This window comes from Staurois parvus, unplaced genomic scaffold (assembly GCF_062004578.1).
Source record: "Staurois parvus isolate SC_StPar_1 unplaced genomic scaffold, SC_StPar_1.0 ptg002376l, whole genome shotgun sequence".
Classification (NCBI taxonomy): Eukaryota; Metazoa; Chordata; class Amphibia; order Anura; family Ranidae; genus Staurois; species Staurois parvus.
The window spans coordinates 27,671-47,500 of NW_028320172.1; the positions used below are offsets into that span (position 1 = coordinate 27,671).

At 52.5% G+C, this 19,830-nt stretch overlaps 1 long non-coding RNA gene across 1 annotated transcript in view; it reads right to left on the reverse strand.

Moving 5' to 3' along the window:
- Nucleotides 1-247: 247 nt before the first annotated feature.
- The window catches only part of LOC149431150 (uncharacterized), a 58,157-nt gene continuing 38,574 nt past the window's right edge, over nt 248-19,830 (reverse strand). Inside the window, exon 2 of the long non-coding RNA XR_016309368.1 lies at nt 248-470. This is a non-coding gene — a long non-coding RNA (uncharacterized LOC149431150). The remainder of the gene's footprint in view (nt 471-19,830) is intronic.

Genomic DNA, 19,830 nt, shown 5'->3' on the forward strand with positions numbered 1-19,830 from the left:
GTGACATGTGATCTGGGGTGAAATCGGAAGCGATTGTGTCACGTTAAGCATGTAATGTGGTTTCTGTGGCCCGTTGTGACCGGCTGGGGGGATTATCCTGGATCTGGTCATCTGTAGGGATCAGCCAGTGACCCAGTTACCTTATAGAAGGTACATTGGTGCTCCATGATGGAGGACGCCGCCCCTTTCTCCGAAATCCTCCGCGTGACATTTTCACTGGAGGGCCGCGGCGGAGATTACCACACGCTTGTGTCATACGTTCTATATTACTCAACCAGCACATGTTACATAAATGGGTTATAACACAGAACTGGCACTTCGCCGGCGTGTAACTGACACTGCTAAGGACCCAGAGAAGCCGATTGCAGCCGGAGTGACAACATCTCCATAGCTGACCCCAATGGCAGGGACTGTCCAAGTTCTTGTGTCTCCTTCCTCCTCGGTGGCCCATCTTTTTGGTTTGATATAAACTAACAAAAAAAAAAAGAAAAAGAAAAGATGTAAACAAAAAAAATGTAACAAATGTAACATTTTTAAACAGCAGAAAACTTTATATCCGGCCTCTGCAGCACTGCAACCAACAACAGGGAACAAAAAAAAAAGTAAAAAAAAAAAAAATTAAATAGAAATAATAATAATTAAAAATATAAAAAATATAAAAATATACACATATATATATACAGGTGAAACTCGAAAAATGAGAATATGGTGCAAAAGTTAATTTATTTCAGTGCAGCAACTTAAAAGGTGAAACTAATATATGAGACTCATTACATGCAAAGCAAGATAGTTCCAGCCGTGATTTGTCATCATTGTGATGATTATGGCTTACAGCTCATGAAAACCCCAAATCCACAATCTCAGAAAATGAGAATCTTGTGAAAAGGTGGAATAATCTCGGCTCAAAGTGTCCCACTCTAATCAGCTCATTCAGCCATAACACCTGCAAAGGGTTCCTGAGCCTTTAAATGGTCTCTCAGTCTGGTTCAGTAGGAATCACAATCATGGGAAAGACTGCTGACCTGACACCATCACTGACACCCTCCATAAGGAGGGAAAGCCTCAAAAGGGAATTGCAGAAGAAGTTGGATGTTCCCAAAGTGCTGTATCAAAGCACATTAATAGAAAGTTATGTGGAAGGGAAAAGTGTGGAAGAAAAAGGTGCACAAGCAGCAGGGATGACCGCAGCCTGGAGAGGATTGTCAGGAAAAGGCCATTCAAAAGTGTTGGGGACTTTCACAAGGAGTGGACTGAGGCTGGAGTCAGTGCATCAAGAGCCACCACACACAGACGGATCCTGGACATGGGCTTCAAATGTCGTATTCCTCTTGTCAAGCCGCTCCTGAACAACAAACAACGTCAGAAGCGTCTTACCTGGGCTAAAGAAAAACAGACCTGGTCTGCTGCTCAGTGGTCCAAAGTCCTCTTTTCTGATGAGAGCAACTTTTGCATCTCATTTGGAAACCAAGGACCCCGAGTATGGAGGAAGAATGGAGAGGCCCAAGGACCCCGAGTATGGAGGAAGAATGGAGAGGCCCAAGGACCCCAAGTATGGAGGAAGAATGGAGAGGCCCAAGGACCCCAAGTATGGAGGAAGAATGGAGAGGCACACGGACCCCGAGTATGGAGGAAGAATGGAGAGGCGCAAGGACCCCGAGTATGGAGGAAGAATGGAGAGGTCCAAGGACCCCGAGTATGGAGGAAGAATGGAGAGGCGCAAGGACCCCGAGTATGGAGGAAGAATGGAGAGGCGCAAGGACCCCGAGTATGGAGGAAGAATGGAGAGGCCCAAGGACCCCGAGTATGGAGGAAGAATGGAGAGGCCCAAGGACCCCGAGTATGGAGGAAGAATGGAGAGGCACAAGGACCCTGAGTATGGAGGAAGAATGGAGAGGCCCAAGGACCCCGAGTATAGAGGAAGAATGGAGAGGCACAAGGACCCCCAGTATGGAGGAAGAATGGAGAAGCCCAAGGACCCCGAGTATGGAGGAAGAGTGGAGAGGCCCAAGGACCCCGAGTATGGAGGAAGAATGGAGAGGCCCAAGGACCCCGAGTATGGAGGAAGAATGGACAGGCACAAGGACCCCGAGTATGGAGGAAGAATGGAGAGGTCCAAGGACCCCGAGTATGGAGGAAGAATGGAGAGGCGCAAGGACCCCGAGTATGGAGGAAGAATGGAGAGGCGCAAGGACCCCGAGTATGGAGGAAGAATGGAGAGGCCCAAGGACCCCGAGTATGGAGGAAGAATGGAGAGGCCCAAGGACCCCGAGTATGGAGGAAGAATGGAGAGGCCCAAGGACCCCGAGTATGGAGGAAGAATGGAGAGGCACAAGGACCCTGAGTATGGAGGAAGAATGGAGAGGCCCAAGGACCCCGAGTATAGAGGAAGAATGGAGAGGCACAAGGACCCCGAGTATGGAGGAAGAGTGGAGAGGCCCAAGGACCCCGAGTATGGAGGAAGAATGGAGAGGCCCAAGGACCCCGAGTATGGAGGAAGAATGGACAGGCACAAGGACCCCGAGTATGGAGGAAGAATGGAGAGGTCCAAGGACCCCGAGTATGGAGGAAGAATGGAGAGGCACAAGGACCCCGAGTATGGAGGAAGAATGGAGAGGGCCAAGGACCCCGAGTATGGAGGAAGAATGGAGAGGTCCAAGGACCCCGAGTATGAAGGAAGAATGAAGAGGCCCAAGGACCCAGAGTATGGAGGAAGAATGGAGAGGCCCAAGGACCCCGAGTATGGAGGAAGAATGGAGAGGCCCAAGGACCCAGAGTATGGAGGAAGAATGGAGAGGTCCAAGGACCCCGAGTATGGAGGAAGAATGGAGAGGCCCAAGGACCCCGAGTATGGAGGAAGAATGGAGAGGCCCAAGGACCCCGAGTATGGAGGAAGAATGGAGAGGCACAAGGACCCCGAGTATGGAGGAAGAATGGAGAGGCCCAAGGACCCCGAGTATGGAGGAAGAATGGAGAGGCCCAAGGACCCCGAGTATGGAGGAAGAATGGAGAGGCCCAAGGACCCCGAGTATGGAGGAAGAATGGAGAGGCCCAAGGACCCCGAGTATGGAGGAAGAATGGAGAGGCCCAAGGACCCCGAGTATGGAGGAAGAATGGAGAGGCACAAGGACCCCGAGTATGGAGGAAGAATGGAGAGGCACAAGGACCCCGAGTATGGAGGAAGAATGGAGAGGCCCAAGGACCCAGAGTATGGAGGAAGAATGGAGAGGTCCAAGGACCCCGAGTATGGAGGAAGAATGGAGAGGCCCAAGGACCCCGAGTATGGAGGAAGAATGGAGAGGCCCAAGGACCCCGAGTATGGAGGAAGAATGGAGAGGCACAAGGACCCCGAGTATGGAGGAAGAATGGAGAGGCCCAAGGACCCCGAGTATGGAGGAAGAATGGAGAGGCCCAAGGACCCCGAGTATGGAGGAAGAATGGAGAGGCCCAAGGACCCCGAGTATGGAGGAAGAATGGAGAGGCCCAAGGACCCCGAGTATGGAGGAAGAATGGAGAGGCCCAAGGACCCCGAGTATGGAGGAAGAATGGAGAGGCACACACTGCAAGATGCTTGAAGTCCAGTGTGAAGTTTCCACAGTCTGTGTTGATTTGGGGAGCCATGTCATCTGCTGGTGTTGGTCCACTGTGCTTCATTAAGTCCAGGGTCAACGCAGCCGTCTACCAGGAGATTTTGGAGCACTTCATGCTTCCTTCCCCAGACCAGCTTTATGGGGACGCTGACTTCATTTTCCAGCAGGACTTGGCTCCGCCCACACTGCCAAAAGCACCAAAACCTGGTTCAGTGACCGTGGGATGACTGTGCTTGATTGGCCAGCAAACTCGCCTGACCTGAACCCCATAGAGAATCTATGGGGCATTGCCAAGAGAAAGATGAGAGACATGAGACCGAACAATGCAGAAGAGCTGAAGGCCGCTATTGAAGCATCCTGGTCTTCCATAACACCTCAGCAGTGCCACAGGCTGATAGCTTCCATGCCACGCCGCATTGAGGCAGTAATTGCTGCAAAAGGGGCCCCAACCAAGTACTGAGTACATATGCAGCTTCTACTTTTCAGAGGTGCGATATTGTTCTATGTACAATCCGTGTTTTATTGATTGCATGGAATATTCTCATTTTCTGAGATTGTGGATTTGGGGTTTTCATGAGCTGTAAGCCATAATCATCACAATGATGACAAATCACGGCTGGAACTATCTTGCTTTGCATGGAATGAGTCTCATATATTAGTGTCACCTTTTAAGTTGCTGCACTGAAATCAATGAATGAATGAATGAATGAATGAATGAATGCACCAGATTCTCATTGTTCCAGTTTCACCTGTATGTGGGTCTCTCATGGAAAGGTCCCGTTCTCCCCTTGCGATCGGGACCTTTTCCGACCATGTGACCGCCGTGACAGCGAATCACGGCGGTCACATGACCCTAAAACCCCACCCCTCCTCCTGGCATCTGAAACCCCTTAAAGGGAGGCGCCGGCACAAAGGGGTTAAGGATAGTGATGATGTGAAGCCATTTATTAACAAATAGTTGTTTGGCTCCTTTTTAAATCCTAATGATAACAGAATCCCCCAAATGGCCCAGATCAGAAGTCTCCGCCCCCTGGATCAGAAGTCTCCGCCCCCTGGATCAGAAGTCTCCACCCCCTGGATCAGAAGTCTCCGCCCCCTGGATCAGAAGTCTGCACCCCCTGGATCAGAAGTCTCCACCCCCTGGATCAGAAGTCTGCACCCCCTGGATCAAAAGTCTCTGCCCCCTGAATCAGAAGTCTCCGCCCCCTGGATCAGAAGTCTCCACCCCCGGATCAGAAGTCTCCACCCCCCGGATCAGAAGTCTCCACCCCCTGGGTCAAAAGTCTCTGCCCCCTGAATCAGAAGTCTCCGCCCCCCAGATCAGAAGTCTCCACCGCTGGATCAGAAGTTTCCACCCCCCGGATCAGAAGTCTCCGCCCCCTGGATCAGAAGTCTCCACCCCCTGGATCAGACATCTCCGCCCCCCGGATCAGAAGTCTCTGCCCCCTGGAATGTTCGGCCTTGGTACAGGCACACAAGGTGACACACACGGGGCACAATGCCTATTAGAGGTTAGTGTCCCACATCTGTGGCTTCCTACATTGCAATTAGTGTCAGTGTATAAATAGTCGGTGAGTTTGTTAGCTCTCAGGATGCACTGACTGGGCGAGATACTGAGCCATGGGGAGCAGACAAGAACTGTCAAAAGTCCTGCGTAACAAGGTAATGGAATTTTATAAATATGTAAAAGGAGGTAAAAATATATCAAAAGCCTTGGATATGCCGGTCAGTGCTGTTCAATCAATTATTAAGAAGTGGAAGGTGTTGGGATCTCTTGATACCAAGCCAAGGTCAGGTAGACCAAGAACGATCGTCGCCACAACTGCCAGAAGAATTGTTCAGGATACAACATTCAGTCTGATCACTGGGGGAGGGGAGACTGAGGAAATGCCTCCTCCTCCTTCTACAACAGTGGTTCTCAACCTTTCTAACGCCGCGACCCCTTAATACAGTTCCTCATGTTGTGGTGACCCCCAACCATAAAATTATTTTCGTTGCTACTTCATAACTGTAATTTTGCAGTAGGAGGAATAGTGCCACGTCATTGGTGTCAGTGGGAGGAATAGTGCCCCGTCATTGGTGTCAGTGGGAGGAATAGTGTCCCATCATTGGTGTCAGTGGGAGGAATAGTGCCCCATCATTGGTGTCAGTGGGAGGAATAGAGCCCCGTCATTGGTGTCAGTGGGAGGAATAGTGCCTCGTCATTGGTGTCAGTGGGAGGAATAGTGCCCCGTCATTGGTATCAGTGGGAGGAATAGTGCCCCATCATTGGTGTCAGTGGGAGGAATAGTGTCCCATCATTGGTATCAGTGGGAGGAATAGTGTCCCATCATTGGTATCAGTGGGAGGAATAGTGCCCCATCATTGGTGTCAGTGGGAGGAATAGTGTCCCATCATTGGTGTCAGTGGGAGGAATAGTGCCCCATCATTGATATCAGTGGGGGGGAATAGTGTCCCATCATTGGTGTCAGTGGGAGGAATAGTGTCCCATCATTGGTATCAGTGGGAGGAATAGTGCCCCATCATTGGTGTCAGTGGGAGGAATAGTGCCCCATCATTGGTGTCAGTGGGAGGAATAGTGCCCCATCATTGGTATCAGTGGGGGAATAGTGCCCCATCATTGGTATAAGTGGGAGGAATAGTGCCCCATCATTGGTGTCAGTGGGAGGAATAGTGCCCCATCATTGGTGTCAGTGGGAGGAATAGTGCCCCATCATTGGTATAAGTGGGAGGAGGAATAGTGCCCCATCCTTGGTGTCAGTGGGGGGAGGAATACTGCCCCATCCTTGGTGTCAGTGGGGGGAGGAATAGTGCCCCATCCTTGGTGTCAGTGGGGGGAGGAATAGTGCCCCATCCTTGGTGTCAGTGGGGGGAGGAATAGTGCCCCATCCTTGGTGTCAGTGGGGGGAGGAATAGTGCCCCATCCTTGGTGTCAGTGGGGGGAGGAATAGTGCCCCATCCTTGGTGTCAGTGGGGGGAGGAATACTGCCCCATTCTTGGTGTCAGTGGGGGGAGGAATCGTGCCCCATCCTTGGTGTCAGTGGGGGGAGGAATAGTGCCCCATCCTTGGTGTCAGTGGGGGGAGGAATAGTGCCCCATCCTTGGTGTCAGTGGGGGGAGGAATACTGCCCCATTCTTGGTGTCAGTGGGGGGAGGAATCGTGCCCCATCGTTGGTGTCAGTGGGGGGAGGAATCGTGCCCCATCGTTGGTGTCATTTGGGGGAGGAATCGTGCCTCATCGTTGGTGTCAGTGGGGGGAACAGTGTCCCATCGTTGGTGTCAGTGGGAGGAATAGTGTCCCATCGTTGGTGTCAGTAGGAGGAATAGTGCCCCATCATTGGTATCAGTGGGAGGAATAGTGCCCCATCATTGGTATCAGTGGGAGGAATAGTGTCCCATCGTTGGTGTCAGTGGAGGAATAGTGCCCCATCATTGGTGTCAGTGGGAGGAATAGTGTCCCATCGTTGGTGTCAGTGGGAGGAATAGTGTCCCATCGTTGGTGTCAGTGGGAGGAATAGTGCCCCATCATTGGTGTCAGTGGGAGGAATAGTTCCCCATCATTGGTGTCAGTGGGAGGAATAGTGTCCCATCATTGGTGTCAGTGGAGGAATAGTGCCCCATCATTGGTGTCAGTGGGAGAAATAGTTCCCCATCATTGGTATCAGTGGGAGGAATAGTGCCCCGTCATTGGTGTCAGTGGGAGGAATAGTGCCCCATCGTTGGTGTCAGTGGGAGGAATAGTTCCCCATCATTGGTGTCAGTGGGAGGAATAGTGTCCCATCGATGGTGTCAGTGGGAGGAATAGTTCCCCATCATTGGTGTCAGTGGGAGGAATAGTTCCCCATCATTGGTGTCAGTGGGAGGAATAGTACCCCATCATTGGTATCAGTGGGAGGAATAGTGCCCCATCATTGGTGTCAGTGGGAGGAATAGTACCCCATCATTGGTATCAGTGGGAGGAATAGTGCCCCATCATTGGTATCAGTGGAAGGAATAGTGCCCCATTGTTGGTGTCAGTGGGAGGAATAGTGCCCCATCATTGGTATCAGTGGGAGGAATAGTGTCCCATCATTGGTGTCAGTGGGAGGAATAGTTCCCCATCATTGGTGTCAGTGGGAGGAATAGTGTCCCATCATTGGTATCAGTGGGGGGAATAGTGCCCCATCATTGGTGTCAGTGGAAGGAATAGTGTCCCATCATTGGTGTCAGTGGGAGGAATAGTGTCCCATCATTGGTATCAGTGGGGGGAATAGTGTCCCATCATTGGTATTAGTGACACCAATGATGGGGCACTATTCCTACTGACACCAATGATACTGGGCTCGCTCGCTCCCTCCCTCTCCCATGGTACCAACACTTACCTGTCAGATGTCTTCCTTCTCCAGCCGCTCTCCTCCTCTTCACTCGCTCGATCTTCGCGGTGCCGCTCGCTCCTCCTCTCCAAGCTCCACCTCTTTGCCGGTGATTGGCCGCCTGTGTGCCTCTCCTGAGCTACAGTGCCGGCGGCCAATCACAGGCGAGGATTGATCTCGAGGTGTGTCCAGATGACAGGGGCGGCATGTCATCCCGCCCACACCTGGAGACGGCGGTGGCGGTGGTGAGGAGCGGTGTCTCGGTTCCTAAGACTATCGGAAATATGGGTTTTCCGATGGTCTTAGGCGACCCCTGTGGAAGCGTCATTCGACCCCCAAAGGGGTCGCGACCCCCAGGTTGAGAACCGCTGTTCTACAAAGTTACAATGTACAGTCTGATCACTGGGGGAGGGGAGATCAAGGAAATGTTTCCTCCTCCTTCTACAAAGTTACAATGTACAATCTGATCACTGGGGGAGGGGAGACTGAGGAAATGCTTCCCCCTCCTTCTACATAGTTACAATGTACAGTCTGATCACTGGGGGAGGGGAGACTGAGGAAATGCCTCCTCCTCCTTTTACAAAGTTACAATGTACAGTCTGATCACTGGGGGAGGAGACTGAGGAAATGCTTCCTCCTCCTTCTACAAAGTTACAATGTACAGTCTGATCACTGGGGGGGGGGACTGAGGAAATGGCTCCTCCTCCTTCTACAATGTTACAATGTACAGTCTGATCACTGGGGGAGGGGAGACTGAGGAAATGCCTCCTCCTCCTTCTACAAAGTTACAGTGTACAGTCTGATCACTGGGGGAGGGGAGACTGAGGAAATGCCTCTTTCTCCTTCTACAAAGTTACAATGTACAGTCTGATCACTGGGGGAGGAGACTGAGGAAATGCTTCCCCCTCCTTCTACATAGTTACAATGTACAGTCTGATCACTGGGGGAGGGGAGACTGAGGAAATGCCTCCTCCTCCTTTTACAAAGTTACAATGTACAGTCTGATCACTGGGGGAGGGGAGACTGAGGAAATGCCTCCTCCTTTTACAAAGTTACAATGTACAGTCTGATCACTGGGGGGGGGGACTGAGGAAATGGCTCCTCCTCCTTCTACAATGTTACAATGTACAGTCTGATCACTGGGGGAGGGGAGACTGAGGAAATGCCTCCTCCTCCTTCTACAAAGTTACAGTGTACAGTCTGATCACTGGGGGAGGGGAGACTGAGGAAATGCCTCTTTCTCCTTCTACAAAGTTACAATGTACAGTCTGATCACTGGGGGAGGAGACTGAGGAAATGCTTCCCCCTCCTTCTACATAGTTACAATGTACAGTCTGATCACTGGGGGAGGGGAGACTGAGGAAATGCCTCCTCCTCCTTTTACAAAGTTACAATGTACAGTCTGATCACTGGGGGAGGGGAGACTGAGGAAATGCCTCCTCCTTTTACAAAGTTACAATGTACAGTCTGATCACTGGGGGAGGGGAGACTGAGGAAATGCCTCCTCCTCCTTTTACAAAGTTACAATGTACAGTCTGATCACTGGGGGAGGAGACTGAGGAAATGCTTCCCCCTGCCTGCAGCAGACCGATGACATCATCGCAGCCTAGGCACAGTCACTGACTGGAGCTGAAGGATGTCTGTGTCATGATGAAAGGTGGCGTATTTTGGAACAATGGTGGTGTTGTGTTGGGTGACATGTCAGGAATGCATTGTTGCAGACAGATGGTGGCAGGTCCTGGAATTCGGCTGTTACGGGGGAGATCGCATCGCATGCTTTGCACAGCAAAGGAGATTCTTTATTTCTATTCATAGTAACCTGAGTGCCGGAGTGACGTCATGGCGCTGGCTGGTGTCACGGGTGTGTGAATTGGTACGGGTCAACTCAGATGTTGGCGGGGCGGGTGCAGTGCTGCAAAAGCCACATTCCGCCAGTGACATCCATCCAGAGTGACTATACACACTGCTCCGTCACCAACTGACAGCCTGCAGCCAGACTGGTGATTCGTATGACAGATTGAGTGACCTTATAAAAAGCTCTGAGCATTTTCCTCTCTCCAGGTTCACACTGAACACCCCGTGCCGTCATACTTGTCGTTCAAAGTACAAATATGCGCAATGGTTATTTTTGGTATAATAACCCCCCCTATAAATACATATCTCCCCCCCCCCCCGACACAGGGCGCCCACATGAATCCTGTTCTGAATGGTGGAGAGGGTTCCCAGTGAAAACACTTATAACCCTCCTCCTAAGAAGCAGCGGCCCCGGGTGACAACGCTGCAGTGAACTCAGCTAAGCGTTGTCACTCGGCCACTCGAATGGTGGGGTCAATAGGAATTTATTAGAGCGAGGAAGACGCTGAATGTAAGTTAAATATGTACTCTCCAGGGGCGGACTGACCATGTAGGCACTCGGCTCTGCCCGAGGGCCCGGGGCCAGTAGGGGGCCCAATGAGATACCCCTGGTACCTTTCATAGGCTTGTTTGGGTGTGGTTTGAGTGTGGGCGAAGACACAGGGGCCCCATGATTTCCTATTGCCCGGGGGCCCCATGAGTTGTCAGTCCACCCCTGGTACTCTCAGGGTTTTTTTTTTTTAACGGGAACACAGGGGGGACGCAGTTCCGGCACCTCCAACACTTAATGTGTGCAAGGGGTGCTGGGGTGTGCTGGAGGATCTATTGTCACTGAAGGGGATTTTTTTTCTGTGGTGGTCTATTGTTGATGGAAGGGATCTACTGTTGAGGGAGGGGTCTATTGTTGTTGGCTGCTTAGAGATCTGTTGTAGCTGCTGGGGGTCTATTGTTGCTGGGGTGGTCTATTGTTGCTGGTTGGGGAGTCTATTGTTGATGGAAGGGATCTACTGTTGAGGGAGGGGTCTATTGTTGCTGGCTGCTTAGAGATCTGTTGTAGCTTCTGGGGGTCTATTGTTGCCAGGGTGGTATTTAGGTTGGACGGCCTTCCCAGAAGAGTTGAAGCTGTTATAGCTGCAAAGGGCGGGGCCAACTCAATATTGAACCCTACGGACTAAGACTGGGGGGCCGTTAAAGTTCATGTGCGTGGAAAGGGCGGGGCCAACTCAATATTGAACCCTACGGACTAAGACTGGGGGGCCGTTAAAGTTCATGTGTGTGGAAAGGCCGGCGGCCCAATATTGAACCCTACGGACTAAGACTGGGGGGCCACTAAAGGTCATGTGCCGGGAAAGGCCGACGGCACAATATTGAACCCTATGGACTAAGACTGGGGGGGCCATTAAATGTCATGTACGTGGAAAGGCCGGTGGCCCAATATTGAACCCTACGGACTAAGACTGGGGGGCCATTAAAGTTCATGTGTGGGGAAAGGCTGGCCAACCAATATTGAACCCTACGGACTAAGACTGGGGGGCCACTAAAGGTCATGTGTGTGGAAAGGGCGGGGCCAACTCAATATTGAACCCTACGGACTAAGACTGGGGGGCCACTAAAGGTCATGTGCGGGGAAAGGGCGGGGCCAACTCAATATTGAACCCTACGGACTAAGACTGGGGGGCCACTAAAGGTCATGTGCGGGGAAAGGCCAGCCGCCCAATACTTTTGGCAATATAGTGTATATATAAAAAGAAAATGGCGCCACTCCGGGGCCACGGTAAATGATATCTCCACCAATCTGGTTGCATTGATGACTGGTGCTGGTCGGGATAGCTGCCGGCTCCCTCAGCTCCGTGTAGACTACAGATCGATGACGCCCACATGTAAGTATAAATGCCCCCCCAATGGGAGAATCCACTGACATGTTTCACCTATGTGGGACTCAATCATAGAGGCAATCTCAGCCGCATCGTTCACCTATCTGGACAGAGTTTTACTTTATGGCTAATGCTGCAAAACAATGAGATCCAGTTCCGCCACCATCGCCTCTATGGTTGAGCCGTACATGGGTGGACTCTCCAATGGGAAGAGCTGAAGCCATTTATACATTTGGATGGAAGTCCTCCACCCCAATCCAATATTTCCATGTTCGGCGTAGGCTGGAGCATTGGCTTCACATTTCGGGATCTCCAATGGTGAGATCTCCATTGTGGCCCTTGTGCGGGGCTCCCACTCTTCCCGCTGGACCTGTGTTCTGAAAAATGCAGCAAGAGCAGTGAGACTACCCGTGGCCGGCGCTAACAGGAAGCTATGTCGGGGGAAATCTCATCGCTCCTCGTCTATAAGAAGCCAGCGATTGGCTCACCCCCCCCCCACTTTGGCTACGTTGCCTCTTCTGTGCTACAGCCGGTCGCCATCCTGTGAACGATGATTCAGCAGTGCAGGAAAAAGTCGTCTTCTCTATTATAGGGAGAGCTACAAGGCAGATTCCTTATACAGGGGGAGGAATGAGTGTGCAGCCCCTCCCCCCACTCCTGAATCATGCCAGGTCAAATGGGAGGGGAACCTTGACAGGGGGAACCTCATGTTGACGAGGACAAGGGTCTCATCTCTACCAACCTTGTCTGGTGGATATGGGGGTCTGCTGGTGGGAGGCTTAACAATAAAGGGGGCCCAAGCAGGGGTGGACTGACAACTCATGGGGCCCCCTGGGGCAATAGAGGATCATGGGGCCCCTGTGTCGTCACCCACACTCAAACCACACCCAAAAAAGCCTATGAAAGGTACCAGGAGCATCTCATGGGGCCCCCTACTGACCACGGGCCCCCGGGCAGTGCCTGAATGGTCAGTCAGCCCGTGGGCACAAGTTACAATCCCCACCTGTTAGGTGAATAAGTAAGACCCAGGGGCAGACTGCAAACTCATGGGGCCCCCCCGGCAATAGGGGATCATGGGGCCCCTGTGTCCTCGCCCACACTCAAACCACACCCAAAAAAGCCTATGAAAGGTACCAGGAGCATCTCATGGGGCCCCCTACTGACCACGGGCCCCTGAGCAGTGCCTGAATGGTCAGTCAACCCCTGGGCCAAAGTTAAAATCCCCGCCTGTTAGGTGAATAAGTAAGAGGTATGTAAGACCCAGGTGCGGACTGACAACTCATGGGGCCCCCCAGCAATAGGGGATCATGGGACCCCTGTGTCCTCGCCCACACTCAAACCACACCCAAAAAAGCCTATGAAAGGTACCAAGGGCATCTCATGAGGCCCCCTACTGACCACGGGCCCCCGGGCAGTGCCTGAATGGTCAGTCCACCCCTGGGCCAAAGTTAAAATCCCTGCCTGTTAGGTGAATAAGTAAGAGGTATGTAAGACCCAGGGGCAGACTGACAACTCATGGGGCCCCCGGGCAATAGAGGATCATGGGGCCCCTGTGTCGTCACCCACACTCAAACCACACCCAAAAAAACCTATGAAAGGTACAAGGAGCATCTCATGGGGCCCCCTACTGACCCTGGGCCCTAGGGCAGTGCCCAAGTACCCCAATGGTCAGTCCACCCCTGGTAAGACCCCTACTCATTCACAGAAAAAAAAAGGGAAAAGTATTAGCAGGCAGCACAGGGGCTAAATGGTTAGCATTTCCGCCTGGCAGTACTGGGGTCGTTGGTTCAAATCCCAACCATGGAGTTTGTATGCTCTCCCTGTGCCTGTGTGGGTTTCATCCACACTCAAACCACACCCAAAAAAGCCTATGAAAAGTACCAGGGGCATCTCATGCTGGCAGGTTAACTGGACCCTGTCTAAATTGTCCCCTAGTATGTGTAAGTATGAATGTAACTTAGAGACTTTAGATTGTACGCTCCTCGGGGGCGGGGACTGCTGTGAATGTACAGTTATTATTATACAGGATTTATGGCGCCAACAGTTTGCTCAGCACTTTACAATATAACGGGAGACAATACAGCAACAATACAGTTCAATACAAGAGGGTTAGGAGGGCCCTGATCCTTGGAGCTTACAATCTAGGAGGGAGGGGCTGGTGTTACAAAAGGTAGTAACTGTGGGGGATGGACTGGTAGGAGGAGTAGAAGATTCCATTACTAGCTGAGGGCAGGATAGGGTTCCCTGAAAAGATCGTTTTTCAGAGATCGCCTAAAAGTGAGCAGAGTAGGCGATAGTCTGATAAATTGGGGTAGAGAGTTCCAGAGGATGGAGGAAGCTCTGGAGAAGTCCTACAATATATATGTAAAGCGCTGCGTAAAATTGACGGCGCTCTAGAAGTACCTGTAATAAATAAATAAAGACGCATGGATTCGACAAGTTCAAGTCGAAAAAGAAAATGTCCCGTGATATACGGTCGCGGCCAAAAATACTGGCGCAGCGCCATTCAACGCCCAGAAAATTGGTGCAAATACAAACGTTTCGGCATTCTCGTGTTTATTTCTTTGGTTTGTATCGGTAGGACAGAGAAAAGTGGAGAAAGAAAAAAGCTAAATCTGACACATTCCACCCAAAAATGAACCGGACAGAATTATTGGTACCCCCCATGTTCATTTTCTGACCAAAAATTCCAACTTGTAATGGGAGTAAAATTTTAAATTTCAACCCCTCCCCCCTGGACGCAGCTGTGCCCAGGGGCGGACTGACCACTCTAGCACTCGGGCACTGCCCGAGGGGCCGGGGTCAGTAGGGGGCCCCATGAGATGCCCCTGGTACCTTTCATTGGCTTTTTTGGGTGTGGGTGTGGGCGAGGACACAGGGGCCCCATGATCCCCTATTGCCCGGGGGCCCCATGAAATGCCCCTGGTACCTTTTTATAGGCTTTTTTGGGTGTGCTTTGAGTGTGGGCAAAGACACAGGGGCCCCATGATCCCCTATTGCCCGGGGGCCCCATGAAATGCCCCTGGTACCTTTTTATAGGCTTTTTTAGGTGTGCTTTGAGTGTGGGCAAAGACACAGGGGCCCCATGATCCCCTATTGCCCGGGGGCCCCATGAAATGCCCCAGGTACCTTTTTATAGGCTTTTTTGGGTGTGCTTTGAGTGTGGGCGAGGACACAGGGGCCCCATGATCCCCTATTGCCCGGGGGCCCCATGAAATGCCCCTGGTACCTTTTTATAGGCTTTTTTGGGTGTGCTTTGAGTGTGGGCAAAGACACAGGGGCCCCATGATCCCCTATTGCCCGGGGGCCCCATGAAATGCCCCTGGTACCTTTTTATAGGCTTTTTTGGGTGTGCTTTGAGTGTGGGCGAGGACACAGGGGCCCCATGATCCCCTATTGCCCGGGGGCCCCATGAAATGCCCCTGGTACCTTTTTATAGGCTTTTTTGGGTGTGCTTTGAGTGTGGGCAAAGACACAGGGGCCCCATGATCCCCTATTGCCCGGGGGCCCCATGAAATGCCCCAGGTACCTTTTTATAGGCTTTTTTGGGTGTGGTTTGAGTTTGAGCAAAGACACAGGGGCCCCATGATCCCCTATTGCCCGGGGGGCCCATGAAATGCCCCAGGTACCTTTTTATAGGCTTTTTTGGGTGTGGTTTGAGTTTGAGCAAAGACACAGGGGCCCCATGATCCCCTATTGCCCGGGGGCCCCATGAAATGCCCCTGGTACCTTTTTATAGGCTTTTTTGGGTGTAGTTTGAGTTTGAGCAAAGACACAGGGGCCCCATGATCCCCTATTGCCCGGGGGGCCCATGAAATGCCCCAGGTACCTTTTTATAGGCTTTTTTGGGTGTGGTTTGAGTTTGAGCAAAGACACAGGGGCCCCATGATCCCCTATTGCCCGGGGGCCCCATGAGTTGTCAGTCCGCCCCTGGCTGTGCCCAATTTTTTACATTGCTACACGCGGTGGTGTGATCGGGCCCCTAGACGTGTATACAGATGCGTACGCAGCATATATCATGTCCGTGTGAATGAGCTCTCGATGAGGTCATCCTTTGCCGGTTCTCAGGGCCAACCATTGGACGATTCTCCTTGGCGCAGAAGGAGGAGTTTTTTTTTTTTTCTTCGGTCACCGCGATGAACCAGAATATTGACCCCCCGAGGGCGGCTGATGTCTTCGTCAGCTCTGCTGTAAGTTGGGCGTTAGCTGCATCACACGGGGAGCGGGTGGATCTCCTCCTCAGCTATTTCTTCGGGCCCCGGGGACTCGTTTTCAGCGGGTTATTTTTGGAAAGCATAAGAACAGCGGGCGACGCCCATCATCGAAGAAAAAAAAAAAACCTTGAATCCGCCGTACTTTGCTCAGGTGCTGTGCGTATTGACTCTGCACAGTTTGTCTAACCTGCTCCGCCTTGACGGGGTAATCCTTTAATAAGACACCTCGGACGCGGCCGGCGAGCCGATCGCTCGCAGCCAGCTGCTCCGGGGATTTTTCTTCTCTTTCTCCTCCCTCTCATCTTCAACACATTCCTGAAAGCTGTCAAATAAACTTCAAGGCGGGTCAAAACATGAGCTCGGCGATAAAACGCCAACAGAAACTCCGTAAACATGAGAGATAAGTCGGGTCCGAATCATCGATCGCCGCAAAATACACATCGATCGGATCCGACGCTCCGAGGCGCCGCACAAAAGAATCGATGAATAATCGACGCTTTCCGGAATTCCAGTAAAATTCAGAGGGATTCCACTCCGGCTGTCCCTTCAGTCAGTGGCGTCCCGAGGCAGGTGCGGGGGGGGTGCGCGCCGCGCCGGGTGACACCTACCGCACGGGGTGACACTGGACCCGCTCCACGAAAAGGTAAGTTGTAAAGCAGGCCGACGATCCATCCTCGGATCCATCCTGCGGGGATCGTCGGCTTTCTTTACAACTTACCTTTTCATGGAGCGGGTCCGGTGCATAGGGTGGACTGACCATTTGGAAACTCGGGCACCGCTCGAGGGCCTGGGGTCAGTAGGGGGCCCCATGAGATGCCCCTGGTACCTTTTTCATAGGCTTTTTTGAGTTTGAGCAAGGACACAGGGGCCCCATGATCCCCTATTGCCCGGGGGCCCCATGAGTTGTCAGTCCGCCCCTGGTCCGGTGTCACCCCATATAGGTTGCATGCAGGGGCGGACTGACCATTCGAGCACTCGGGCACTGCCCGAGGGCCCAGGGTCAGTAGGGGGCCCCATGAGATGCCCCTAGTACCTTTCATTGGCTTTTTCATAGGCTTTTTTTGGGTGTGGGCAAGGACACAGGGGCCCCATGATCTCCTATTGCCCGGGGGCCCCATGAGTTGTCAGTCCGCCTCTGGTTGCATGCCAATGATCCCTGCAGGATGGATGGGATCTGCAGATTGGGGAGCATAATGGATCGAAGTCCGATCCATTATGCTCAATCCGCAGATCCGAACCATCCAGCAGGGATCATCGACATGCAACCTATACGGGGTGACACCGGACCCGCTCTATGAAAAGGTAAGTTGTAAAGAAAGCCACCGATCCCCGCAGGATGGATCGGATCTGCAGACTGGGGAGCATAATGGATCGGAGTCCGATCCATTATGCTCAATCCGCAGATCCGATCCATCCTGCGGGGATCGTCGGCATGCAACCTATACGGGGTGACACCGGACCCGCTCCACGAAAAGGTAAATTGTAAAGAAAGCCAACGATCCCCACAGGATGGATCGGATCTGCGGACTGGGGAGGATAATGGATCGGAGTCCGATCCATTATGCTCAACCCGCAGATCTGATCCATTCTGCGGGGATCGTCGGAGGGGGTGTCACCAAGTGTTATCGCACCAACCCTAGGGACGCCCCTGCCTTCAGTCTTGCACAGGTGTACCGGCTCCTCCCCTTCAGTCTTGCACAGGTGTACCGGCTCCTCCCCTCAGTCTTGCACAGGTGTAGCGGCTCCTCCCCTTCAGTCTTGCACAGGTGTACCGGCTCCTCCCCTTCAGTCTTGCACAGGTGTACCGGCTCCTCCCCTCAGTCTTGCACAGGTGTAGCGGCTCCTCCCCTTCAGTCTTGCACAGGTGTACCGGCTCCTCCCCTTCAGTCTTGCACAGGTGTACCGGCTCCTCCCCTTCAGTCTTGCACAGGTGTACCGGCTCCTCCCCTTCAGTCTTGCACAGGTGTACCGGCTCCTCTCCTGGACTGAAAGGGCTAAGGGTCCTCTGACACGGAATGGACCCCTTTAGCGGATCCGCTTGCTCAGGGGGGGGATTATCTCCGCTGATCCCCGCTGAGCAAGCGGAGGACAGGTCTGTGTCCGCTCCGCTGCTGCAGAGCGGACACAGAGCAGCTCGCTCTCCTCAGTGGGCAGTCGGGTGAAAACGGACCACCTGTCCGTTTTCATCCGACCCGATCCGACGGACGGAAGGGGAATTGGATCCCCATCCATCCCTTTTTGGCAGACCTCTTTCACGTGGACGTTCCGATCGGGTCCGCCTGCCAGTTTTTCAGGCGGATCCGATTGGAACCTCCATTCTCCTCTATGGAGCTGCGGGTGTAAAGGAAAATGTGTTTACACCCGCCGACATCCGATTCCCCAAAAAGGGACAGATGGGGATCCAGTCCCCCTTCCGTCCGTCTGTTTTCCCGCCCATTGAGGAGAGCGAGCAGATCTGTGTCTTCTATGCAGCAGCGGAACGGACATGCGCTTGCTCAGCGGGGAACCGGGGAGAGATCCCGCTAAATGGGTCCGCTCCATCTGAAAGAACCCTAAATTGCATTCCACGCAACACCCCAAAAATGGAGCGGACAAAATTATTGGCGCCTTCTGAAAATTTGTAAGAAATAATTGTATTCCAAGTCTGTGATGTTCCTGTAATTTGTCATTAATCTCCCCCGTATCCGTGACCAGGTGATGACAACATAGAAATCCCACCGACAACCGGGGACAATGGTGACACCTGGCCTCCACCTTCCTGTTGGGTGTCTCTGTGTGCCACATGGAGCATGGAGGAGAGGAAGAGCAGCAAATTGTCTGAGGATTGGAGAACAAAAATGGCGGAAAAGCATGGACCATCTCAAGGTTACTAGTCCATCTCCAGAGATCTTCATGTTCCTGCGTCCACTGTGCGTAACATTGTCAGGAGGTTTACAGCCTGTGGCACTGTAGCTGATCTCCCTGGATGTGGATGAAAGAGGAAAATTGATCAAAGATTGCAACCAAGGATTGTTGGAATGGTGGATAAAGAACATCGATCAACTTCTAGACAAATTCTTCTGACTTTCAGGCACCGGGTACAACTGTGTCCGCTCGGACTATACATCACCATCTAAATGAGAAGGGGCACTATGGTAGGAGACCCAGGAGGACCCCACTGCTGACACAGATATATGGTGGGAGACCCAGGAGGACCCCACTGCTGACACAGAAATATGGTGGGAGACCCAGGAGGACCCCACTGTTGACACAGAAATATGGGAGGAGACCCAGGAGGACCCCACTGCTGACACAGAAATATGAGAAGAGACCCAGGAGGACCCCACTGCTGACACAGAAATATGGTAGGAGACCCAGGAGGACCCCACTGCTGGCACAGAAATATGGGAGGAGACCGAGGAGGACCCCACTGCTGACACAGAAATATGGGAGGAGACCCAGGAGGACCCCACTGCTGACACAGAAATATGGTAGGAGACCCAGGATGACCCCACTGCCAACACAGAAATATGGGAGGAGACCCAGGAGGACCCCACTGCTGACACATAAATATGGTGGAAGATCTAGGAGGACCCCACTGCTGACACATAAATATGGTGGGAGATCCAGGAGGACCCACCGCTGACACAGAAATATGGTAGGAGACCCAGGAGGACCCCATTGCTGACACAGAAATATGGTAGGAGACCCAGGAGGACCCCATTGCTGACACAGAAATATGGTGGGAGACCCAGGAGGACCCCACCGCTGACAGAAATATGGTGGGAGAACCAGGAGGACCCCACTGCTGACACAGAGATATGGTAGGAGACCCAGGAGGACCCCACCGCTGGCACAGAAATATGGGAGGAGACCCAGGAGGACCCCACTGCTGACACAGAAATATGGTAGGAGACCCAGGAGGACCCCACTGCTGACACAGAAATATGGTAGGAGACCCAGGAGGACC